Raw genomic sequence first — 10,473 nt, 5'->3', positions numbered from 1 at the left:
AATTCTCTTTTACAGCTTTAAATACAGCTCTGACCGAAAATAAGCACATACGCATCGCACTGATTAGTTCTCTTTCAAGGATGGGCTCGCAGCTAAGATTGGCTCACAGAGATGTAGACGCACACACAAAAGTTTTCCCGAGTAACTTCGCAGTTGCCACAAAAATGGCTCTTTGCTCCTCCAAAAGACAAAATGTATGCAAAAGGTTACACATGGCACCGCAAGGAGGTACAATTTCCTCCTTGTGAAGTAAATCACCTGTTCTTTGGGGTAACTGCAGGAATTGTCGAGCCATGTGCAAACGACTCATCGGTGCCTACACAAGCCTGTTTTACTTTTGACGGTTCTGTAGCGTGGAGTGGTTTACGCACATGCTTACTGAATGGTCGTGCGTTGATTATTTGATATGTGGGATCGAACCTCCCAAAAATATTATATGATTATGAGAGATCCCTTAGTGGAAGACTCCGAGAATTTCGACCACCTAGGGTTTTTTAACGTGCACTTAACTCTGAGACCAACATGTGCCTACGGCATTACCACCTTCATTGGAAATACAGCTGTCAGATCTCATATATATATATGAGATCTAACAGACAGTAATGCCAAGGAATGTTTAGGGGAAGTTGTTAGAACCAATGGAATGTAAATAAGGAGAAAGAAAAAGTGGGTGAAAAAATAACCAGCCGTGAGCAGGAATCGAACCAACGACCTTCGAATAGTGCGTTCGATGCTCTAACCACTGAGCTATCACAGCGATCTTCCCTCCATCCACTTTTTTGGGTTTGTATGTGAATTTAGAAGTAGGAGCGTCAGTTAGCGCCATCTATAAGCCAAGCGACGAGTGTGAAACACTCTTTTTTGCGCATATGTGGCGTCACGTAGCACGTGAAATTAATACGAGCGGGTAGCTGATCAATAGTCCATCGTATACAACCTAATGAGGTTGTATACGATGGACTATATATATATATATATATATATATATATATATATATATATATATATATATATATATATATATATATATATATATATATATAGCCCCGCCACGGTGGTCTAGTGGCTAAGGTACTCGGCTGCTGACCCGCAGATCGCGGGATCAAATCCCGGCTGTGACGGTTGCATTTTCGATGGATGCGGAAATGTTGTAGGCCCGTGTACTCAGATTTGGGTGCACGTTAAAGAACCCCACGTGGTCAAAATTTCCGAAGCCCTCCACTACGGCGTCTCTCATAATCAAATAGTGGTTTTGGGACGTTAAACCCCACAAATCAATCAACCATCAATCAAATCAATTATATATATATATATATATATAATTATATATATATAATTATATATATAATATATATATATATAATATATATAATTAATTATGCGGGTATATATATATATATATATATATATATATATATATATACCCGCATAAGCATTCAATAACTGGAATTTCGGTAGTTTGTATTTATTGTGGGTGGGGCCCTGCAAGCGACGGCGGCTGGTCAGCGGAGTCCTATTTACAGGTACGCGGGTCACGCTTAATTCGCTCAAACTGCGTCGATAAAGCAGCCTTCTAGGCGTATATAGCTGTAGCATATCCGATGTACCCCGATTACCCAGCCTTGGGACGTTTATTTGTCACATTACACGAGTTCGAACGATATGTCTTGTGCTGACACGGCTAGGGGAAGCATAGCATCCCCGTCGTGCCACGCGGTCGACGCGGCACGATCAGCTGAGAAAAAAAAAGGGGGGGGGGGGCAGCGCACTGCCTGCTGCGACTCTATTCAGTTTTCGCCGTCGTCCCTAATGCTGTGTTGCAATCTCTTAATTGCACAGCTGCGCACACAGCAAGAGCACGCGACCCGACTTCTGTAACGCGTGGTTCATTGCGTTGATTACGTCGCACACACACTCTTGGACAAGTTCATCGCACTCGCAAAATGCACGGCGGAAGACGCGTCGTTGACTCCCTAACTCTGAGGCACGACCTCCTAATTGCACAGCAGCACACACAGCAAGAGAATGCGCCCCAACGTCCGCAAGGCGCGGTTCATTCCGTTAAATAAAATGGCCAGCGTCGGTCATTCACTCGCATATTGCGCCGCGGACGACACCAAATCCTCACGGAGAAGCCACAACTACAGGATACAGATCCTTTGCCAAATTTGGTGTTAGTCTGGCAACACTGACCTTGCAAGTGTGGCAACAGCCTATGCAACGCTAGAGTGTACTAGAAGTGTTCAGTGGCGTGACCGCGCCTCGCCGCCTGATGCCTTCCGCGTTGCCCGTAGCAGTAGTGCTGCAGTCGAACAGTACTGAAAGAGCCGCACACCGGGCGCAGGAACTGCTATACTAAAAACGTTGGTTCCGGCTTCCCCGGTTCGCTTTTTTCATGCAGATTTATACCTGCCCATAATTCATGTCTAGCTTATGATCTAATAACCCTTGAAGTATGACACGCCGATCTAGTGAATTCGAGCTCCGTGAAGGTCCTTGTGAGAGATTGAAAAATATTTAGAAAGGGCGACTCTTATTCTTATTTCTTCTCTCAGCTCTTTCTTCATTGAGCAGGTGCCTAAAGTATTAAGAATAACTTACTCAATTTATTTGAAGTTAGGTGAGCGCAAAAAGCTGTGGGATGAAAAAAAAAATACCGTGTGAAACGCACGCAGAACCAGGAGGTCGTAAGTAGGGGGGCGAGGAAGGGAATCTGAACCCCTATTGCACGAAATGTTTTTGTAATTTAACTTTTCAGGGTATACTAAAATAATTACACGTATTCACAGTGACCACCAATTGCCAAAGTTAGTCGTTCTGCTGCCCTTCAGCCCCCCCTCAAAAAAAATCCTGGGTAGCCCTGCACCAAACGTTTACAGTTGGCGAAGCTGAATATAGCTTGCCTCTGTACTAATGCGCACTGTATATTTCACCTTTTCGACAGAATGAGATCTGAAAATTAGTTCAAGTCTAACGTAGTTGGACAAAACATGCACGCGACGTAAAAATAGCAGCTGTTCTAAGGGGCATTGCATGGATATTGTTAAGGGAGCGGAGACGTGCGACTTAAATGCGGGGACTTGTGAATATATATATATATATATATATATATATATATATATATATATATATATATATATATATATATATATATATATATATATATATATATATATATATATATGCGTGTGTGTGTGTGTGTGTGTGTGTGTGTGTTTACTGTGTACATATACGAGGTATCTTTCTCAAAACAAAATGCACCAACGCCTTCCTACACTTTTGACACAACTACACCTATATTACGAAACATCGTCATAAATTTTCTCGCTTGCAACGGCGCTACGCCAATAACATATGAGGAAAGAAGTGCAATTTAAGCTGTCAGTACGAAATGGGAACTGTACTCTAAAAAAATATCGAGTAAAAAGGGTGTATTTTTGTCCCACAACAATAATCGTCACCAGGCTTGCGTGCGCTTCTTTTCTTGACAACTCGACGCTGGCCACTTTCCTATCGAGAAGGCAAAGTAATCCTGATAATGGGTCTGTCGATCGTGACCGGAATGTACCGGGCGCCAGGCGATAGCGTAAGGATGGAACGCCATATAGATAACGATTATTGTTGTGGGACAAAAAGACACCCTTTTTACTCGCTATTTTTTTAGAGTGTGGTTACAGTGCATTTACGCAGAGTAAGAGACGGGCTATGTATACTATACAAATGGCACTCTTTATTATGTTCAAGATAACCCCTTTCCCATAGAGCTACTGACAAGGAGGTACAGGCGTTCTTTTAACTCGGCTTCCTGGAGCTTGCATAAAAGAAGCAAAGTGAGCGCAAAATCACGCGGTTAAAACAAGAAAGCCTTTCAGAAAACATTAATTATTATCTTCCGCAAAACTGGGATGATCAAACTAAGTCGCCAGCAATATAAATGTGGTGGCAACATTACTTATAATCGGGTTTCTCACGAAACAATCCAGGGCGTGTGGACTTAAATGGAAGGGTGCTCTGTATATAGAAACTGCCGACAAAACGAGCGTACGATTTATTCACGGTTTTGATATTTTTCTCTTTGTAGCTTGCCAGTAGCCACTTATGATGTAGCACCGCATAAAGCGCTACTTGAGTGAAAAGCTAAGCGGATCCTTGCAAGTTCTGATTGTACTAAATGTGTTATTTTTTTGTCGGCGGGCTTTCGAAACAGTGAATGTCCCGACAAATTTTCTGCGTGTCTGAATATTTACTCCTGCATTATTGCGCTTATCAAGTGTGCATACACTGTTAAAGGCTCTGAAACGCATTAAACGCGTTAAAAACAAGAAAATACACGCTTTCGCGGGCTACTCGTGCGCGCTCCCAATGCAGGCGTTTTTGAGATCTTCAGTACCTTGCGACTCCAGCGTTGCCGCTATTATCACCCACCGGAGAATCAGCCGGAGATACAGCGCGGCCGCCTCGTTCACTCCACTGCCCCCTTCTTACTGTAGCAACGCCAAACACACGGAGGGAGGAAAGGTTGGAGAGGGCATGCCAAGCTACAGTGTACTAGAAGGGGCAGTGGGCTGACTCTCCGGCGGAGGGTATGCCGAGGGGTGGCTCCAGAAATGTCGCACGTTTGTGGTTCTTTGGTCGCACGAGCGGCGGAGCTGGCATCGCCATCAATATAAGAATTTTAGGAGGGACGTTGCAGCTGAGCCGGTTGTGAGCCGGTCGAGTCCTGCAGAGCAACACAGTTTGAGCCACGTTGTATGGCTGTGGACATTGTTGCACCGAGTTTTTGCCGTCAGCTTTGAACTTTACGCACCACACAACATGACAGTATGCTTTACGGTGCATACTGTAACCATGCCGCGACAACACCAAAACCACTGTTAGGCGCTTGGGTGTCTAACAGGCAACGTGTTAGTGAAGAGTAAGCAGGACCTGTCATTGTTTAGCGTCCTGAAGGATGAAAACAGGCTGAAAGTTTGCGAGAAGAACCAGCACAGAGCGGAAACCGACGCAGTTTGTGAACTCCACTTGCAACCGCCTCTGTGCATATTATCGATGGAAAAAAAGTGCGCATACCTCAATCATTATTCACGCCGAGGCTGTCTTCAACTTGTTCGGCTGACCAACTTTTGTGACTGAGGTGGTGTCACAAAACGAGCACTCAAAATGGGCGCGCCACCAAATTCTCGCGATAAAGCGCGGCAGAGACGCCGCGAGGTCAGCGAAAAAAAAAACAAGCATCCAAAGATTCCTCCGGCGCGTCCCTCTCCCCTCGAAAGCGTGGGTTCGCCGACGAAACCTCCTCGCATCGGTGGCCGAGCAAGCTCTGGAATTTTCTAGATGGAAAGGGGCGTGGGGATGCCGGGTTGTGTCATCCGTCGGGGACGGCCTTCAAAACGTCTCGCCCTCTCCCCAGCCTTCGCTGCGTATCGCGCCGACGAAAGGATGAGAACTTTCTGGAATCTCACGTGGAATGTATTTAATCAAGCAGCCGAGATGGGAGATCAGGAGAAGACGGAAGTTAGTGCCAGAGCGCGTAGGAATTCCGCCGCCTAGTCGGCGAAGGTTTTGTCTGTAGGGACAAAGCAGGAAAAGAAGAGGATTTAAACCTGAGGGGTGAAGGCTCGAGCTACAGGCAAGAGCGTGTGTCTACCCCTATCGAGCGAAGACGCGTGGCAACAGCTGCGAGTGTGAAGCCGACGTGTTTCCGGCAAACAAGTTTGAAGTTTGGAGAGCGGCCAAGTGAAGACGCGAGGTTTTCTGGAAGAGAAACTTCGGGGGCAGCGGAACGACAGAGGTTTCCTGGAAGAGAAACTTCGGGGGCAGCGGAACGACAGAGGTTTCCTGGAAGAGAAACTTCGGGGGCAGCGGAAAGACAGAGGTTTCCTGGAAGATAATTTTCGGGGTTTCCTTGAAGAGAAACTTTGGGGGCAGCGGAACGACAACAACGCTGGACATTGAGTGAGTGATTCTCGGAAGAATATCATCCAGACTTTTGTTCCAAAAACTTTGAACTGAATAGGTTTTCTATCTCTTTAGTCTTTAAGTGTCTTGGTTGGGCAATGCATGCGACTGCATTGTAGTGCGTATTGTTGTCTGTGTCCGTTGTTTTGAGTGTGGCTGATTGTACCGTGGAGTACGTTGTTTGATTGGTGACATATTGTATTCAACTATTGTGGAGTGTGCATACTTGTGTATTGTTTTTGATCTGCCATAATTGAGAATATAGTTTTGTTTTGTTAATCAACTCTCGGCTCTGACTTGTTCTTTGGGCAGCAGCCGGCGTCCGCTGGCACGCCAAAAAGGACCACTTCTAAATTGTCCACGCTTTCGTGGTGCGGTTCGGGGGGCCGATACTTCGGCCCTTGGAATTAGCCCGGCGATCGCCTCCCTAATTAACGGGACCTGTGACAGGTGGCCTCCTTCATCCCTCAAGTCAGCTGTACAGCTTAATGAAAAAGCTCGAGGATATTTTCACATAATTTGTTTTCCAGAGTAAGCTGCACTCTGACAGCATTATGGGCATACTGGCAATTGTTCAGCGCAGACCCTCGATTGAAGTTGGTTAAAGTGTGCACGCAGCTACCCTCAAAGCGAAAGTAATTACTTTTTACGTTGTCACACGTCTTCATTCAATTCGAAAAGACTGAACACTGACAATTAGGCAGGGAAGCGGCAGAGGGCCAAGCAGCTGAAGATGAGCCATCACACATGAAGTGAATAAGGTGTGTAAATCAGTGGCTAGATGGTGTACTTCAGTTCTTGCAAATAAGAGCTTTATATTAGGAGCAAAAGCTTCGTGTGTATATTTATTTATTTTTTCACTATGTCGCTCTACATATGTCTAACATACGTGTATCTGCATAATTATGATTATTATTAACCCCCAGAAAACTGTTGTGCCATGGTCTACAACTGAAGCAGAACAAAAATTATTTAAGCACTACGATTTCACTTTATAATAAAGGCACAAACCAAGCCAGCACGCCTGCATGTTAAAGTTTTTCTAGGAAGTGAACGTGCACTGTTTTCTAAGTATGTCGTGAAAGGGCGGGCATAATCTTGCTGCGAATTCTTTTTAGGTTCGGTCCACACAGCATGAACCGCACGTTTGGTCACTGTATGAAAGCATATAATTTGTGAGATACATCATCCTTTTCGACAAGGTGTTATATTTTAGGAAACACGATGTGGCCTGAACAATTATATTGCTTATCAGGAATACTCTACTAACTGAAGCACACACCCTCCGAAACCCACACACACACACACAAAAAGCGTTAGCAGCGTCGCACTAGAAAAGAAAATGCACAGACTGCACCAGCTGCCATCGGACTAATTTTCGGGAAGCTGTATTGCAAAAGAGAAAGAAAACACTGAAGCGAGAGCACCAGAAGCTCTTAATATAATCAGAGAGCAGTCAAAGCATGCAAGTTTATTACAAATATCGAATAAATGCACGTTCCGACTTTTACGAGCGGCCATCGGCGAGCAGCTTCTGCAGGTGAAGCTCCCAATGAAGATGCCTGTGGCGCCATCTCTCTTATGTGACGCCAAAAGTGTCAGAGTAGCTGTGGAGTAAGCCCACTGCCCTCTTCTAGACTCTAGTACACTGTAGCCCAGCCAACGCGCGGTGTGAAAAGTGTGAAGGAAACACCCCTCCGTGATAAAGCAAATGGGAACAGCACGGAGGAAGCGGTGGTAGCGCCGTCGGGGTTCTGTAAAGAAACGCACTTAGAAAAAAATGTATACAATTTGCAACAGTTAGAAATACTACAACAAAATTAAAAAACTATTATTTTTTGTTTCAAACTGCGTGTTATACTTTTATTATTTCAAAAAGTTCTGTGAGTGAATAAATCATAGTGCAGAAGATTTTGATGGCTCCAGCGACCACCATCTGTTCGCCATTCGCATCGTACCAATGCACAAATAATCAAACATGGCTGCTTGCAACCGGCAGCTCACTGGTGGCTTATGGTGGGTTGGCCGTGCTTGTAGAGCGTTTTAAATGGTTTGTAATCGTTTTCATTACCTTCGTTTTCTTGAAATGTGCTCCCTTCATGTAGTATGACGTTTGTAGATTGTCATAGTTGCGCGATCACAGAACGAGAACAGTGCACATTGCAGATACACTATAACCTTTATTGCGGCAGCATTTCCATGGTTCCGTCAGGTTCCGTTAATGCACGCACAGTTAGCACACTCAGCAAATCACACAGACAGTGTTTGCGTACTGTAGCTCAAATCACTTGTATATGCCTGCACCATGTTCATTTGAGTAGCACGTCATGCAATATGCACGGGTGTCATACGAACGCTGCACTGGCTGTAATCGGAATGGAGGCTCTCTCGGTATCAAATTTCATAACTGCTGTTGAACCTCTTTTGCAGTTTGAGCTACTTAGGCATTTGCGATCGAGAAACCAAATTCCGCGCTGGAGTATCGGCCATGTGACACCTGTCTGCATGCGCAAATGGTCATAATATACACGTACGTTCTGACAAGGATAAATCAACAAAGATATTGTAACAGATTGAATGCGTCGACTACATATACATTGTACGATATAGTTATATTTGCATTATGCAGGTACACCTGGATTAGCGAAAGTGTTCCAAAAAGTTTTCACACAACGAGACGAGACCTGCGTCGATTGATAATGCATGTATAACATAAGAGCATTAAAGTGCGAATCGCGGTCACATTGCAAAAACAAAAAGTGGCCGTGTCATTATCGTATACTTGTTTTACATAAACTTTACGTTTGAATGTACATTGTTCAGACAATAAGCAACAAACAATGGCACACACGGGTAAGCAAATTCAAAACGCTTTTCATAAGTGTAAATGTGGAGCAGAGCACATGTTGGCACATTTTGTACCAGCCCGACGTAACGCAATGTGTGCAATAAGCTTTGCAAGTATTTAGACAGATAAGATACCCTGCATAGTTTACAGTTAGAGCGTGTGAGTTACAAAAAAACATGTCAGTAGAGTGCATAAATAATAAAGTGAAAACAATGCGGCATTCATCACGAGTAGTCATGTCATCTAAAGCGTAGACCAAGACTACAGCTTCTGCATACACCCCTTTCACTGTTGTTTGGCACAGATGTATGCAACCACTGAAGAGGCAGTTTCACGGGCATTTTATATGTACGTGCATGTATAAAGAACTAGTAATCAGAAACAAAAAAGAAAAATAGGACACCACAGTGGCACAGTGGTTAATGTGGTGAGCTGCTGACCCGAAAGACGCGTGTTTTCCAGCTGCAATAGTTGCATTTCGATGGAGGTTAAATAAATGCTGGCAGTGCATGTACAGGTGATGTCAGTGTGCATTAAAGAACACCAGATGGTCAAAAGTACATTAAGCCCCTCAGTACAGAATCACGTATTGAAATATTTGTGATTTTGAATCTAATGTCAGTTATTTATTTGTAAGTTGGTGGGTTTTTATTGCAGCAGTACTTAACCTGGACTTGGTTTCTGCGTTTTTATTAACAAATGTGATGTACCAATAGAACCTCTTGCTACAAAACATGTGTAAGAATTGGGTGTTGCAGACAGGGGAACGAAAAAGATTGGGCCTCTTTGGCATGGCCTGGATAAGCTGCTTGCATACGTTTGTGAAATGTACGGTGTAGGGAATTTCGCGTGTGAAGTGACTGTCTAATTACTTGATGTAATTTATTTACTCTTCAGTGGCAGCTGATATGACACTGAACAGGTGCTCTGGAACACAATCTTCCTTGAGCAATGCAAAAAACAGCTTTTTTCGAGAGAAATTTCCATCATCTTTGTCCAATAACGTGCTGTTGCATGAGCAGTAAGTGGCCTTCAGGCCAAGGAAGTCCTTTACAAGAGTTCCAGTGACATGATATAGGACATTTTCATAAATCATATTACTGTGTTCTTGTAAAGGTGTCTGCGGCTCATCACAAATAAAGTCATGCAGTGTGCTCTGGCTAACAGCAGGTGTGCTGCTGAGTGACACAGATCCAGAAGCATCCTCGATGTCGGTGAGCAATGCATTTGTTGGCACTTCACAGTTTCCCTGTGCAGATAGCCGGAGAAGCTTTCCAATCCAATTATGTTTTAGGGCTGCTGTGAATAGGTACACATTGGGTGCCTCACTGCAACAATGCTTTTGGCTATTGGTGGCAAAGAATTTCTCCAGTGGGTGTTGTTGTAAACGAGGTGTTAGGAGGTTTGAGAAGCCGAATTCTGTTTGTAGATCTTGCCAAAGCAGAAGCAGGGCTTTGATTGTGATTTGCCATCCTTTGAGGGTGTGTGGCTGCTTGTCTTGAGGACCACCAAAGTGCCAGCCAGTGATCCAAGTTATGCACTGAAGTAAGGTGTGGTGTTCAGAGATGGCATACCTCTATTTGTCGTCCTGTTTTTTCACTGCTAAACTGTTGAGACTGTCAAAAAGCTTGTCCATTCTCTCTATGAATTCTGCTGTAGCTTTTGCA

The 10,473-nt window shown here is 44.2% G+C and overlaps 1 non-coding gene across 1 annotated transcript; it reads right to left on the bottom strand.

The window, feature by feature from the left end:
* Positions 1–684: 684 nt before the first annotated feature.
* Positions 685–757, bottom strand: TRNAV-CAC (transfer RNA valine (anticodon CAC)). The gene has a single exon. It is a non-coding gene; the product is annotated as a tRNA-Val (tRNA).
* Between the last annotated feature and the right edge of the window lie 9,716 nt (positions 758–10,473).

This window comes from Rhipicephalus microplus, chromosome X (assembly GCF_043290135.1).
Source record: "Rhipicephalus microplus isolate Deutch F79 chromosome X, USDA_Rmic, whole genome shotgun sequence".
In the NCBI taxonomy this organism is placed as follows: Eukaryota; Metazoa; Arthropoda; class Arachnida; order Ixodida; family Ixodidae; genus Rhipicephalus; species Rhipicephalus microplus.
This window is presented reverse-complemented; position numbering and strand designations above follow the sequence as displayed.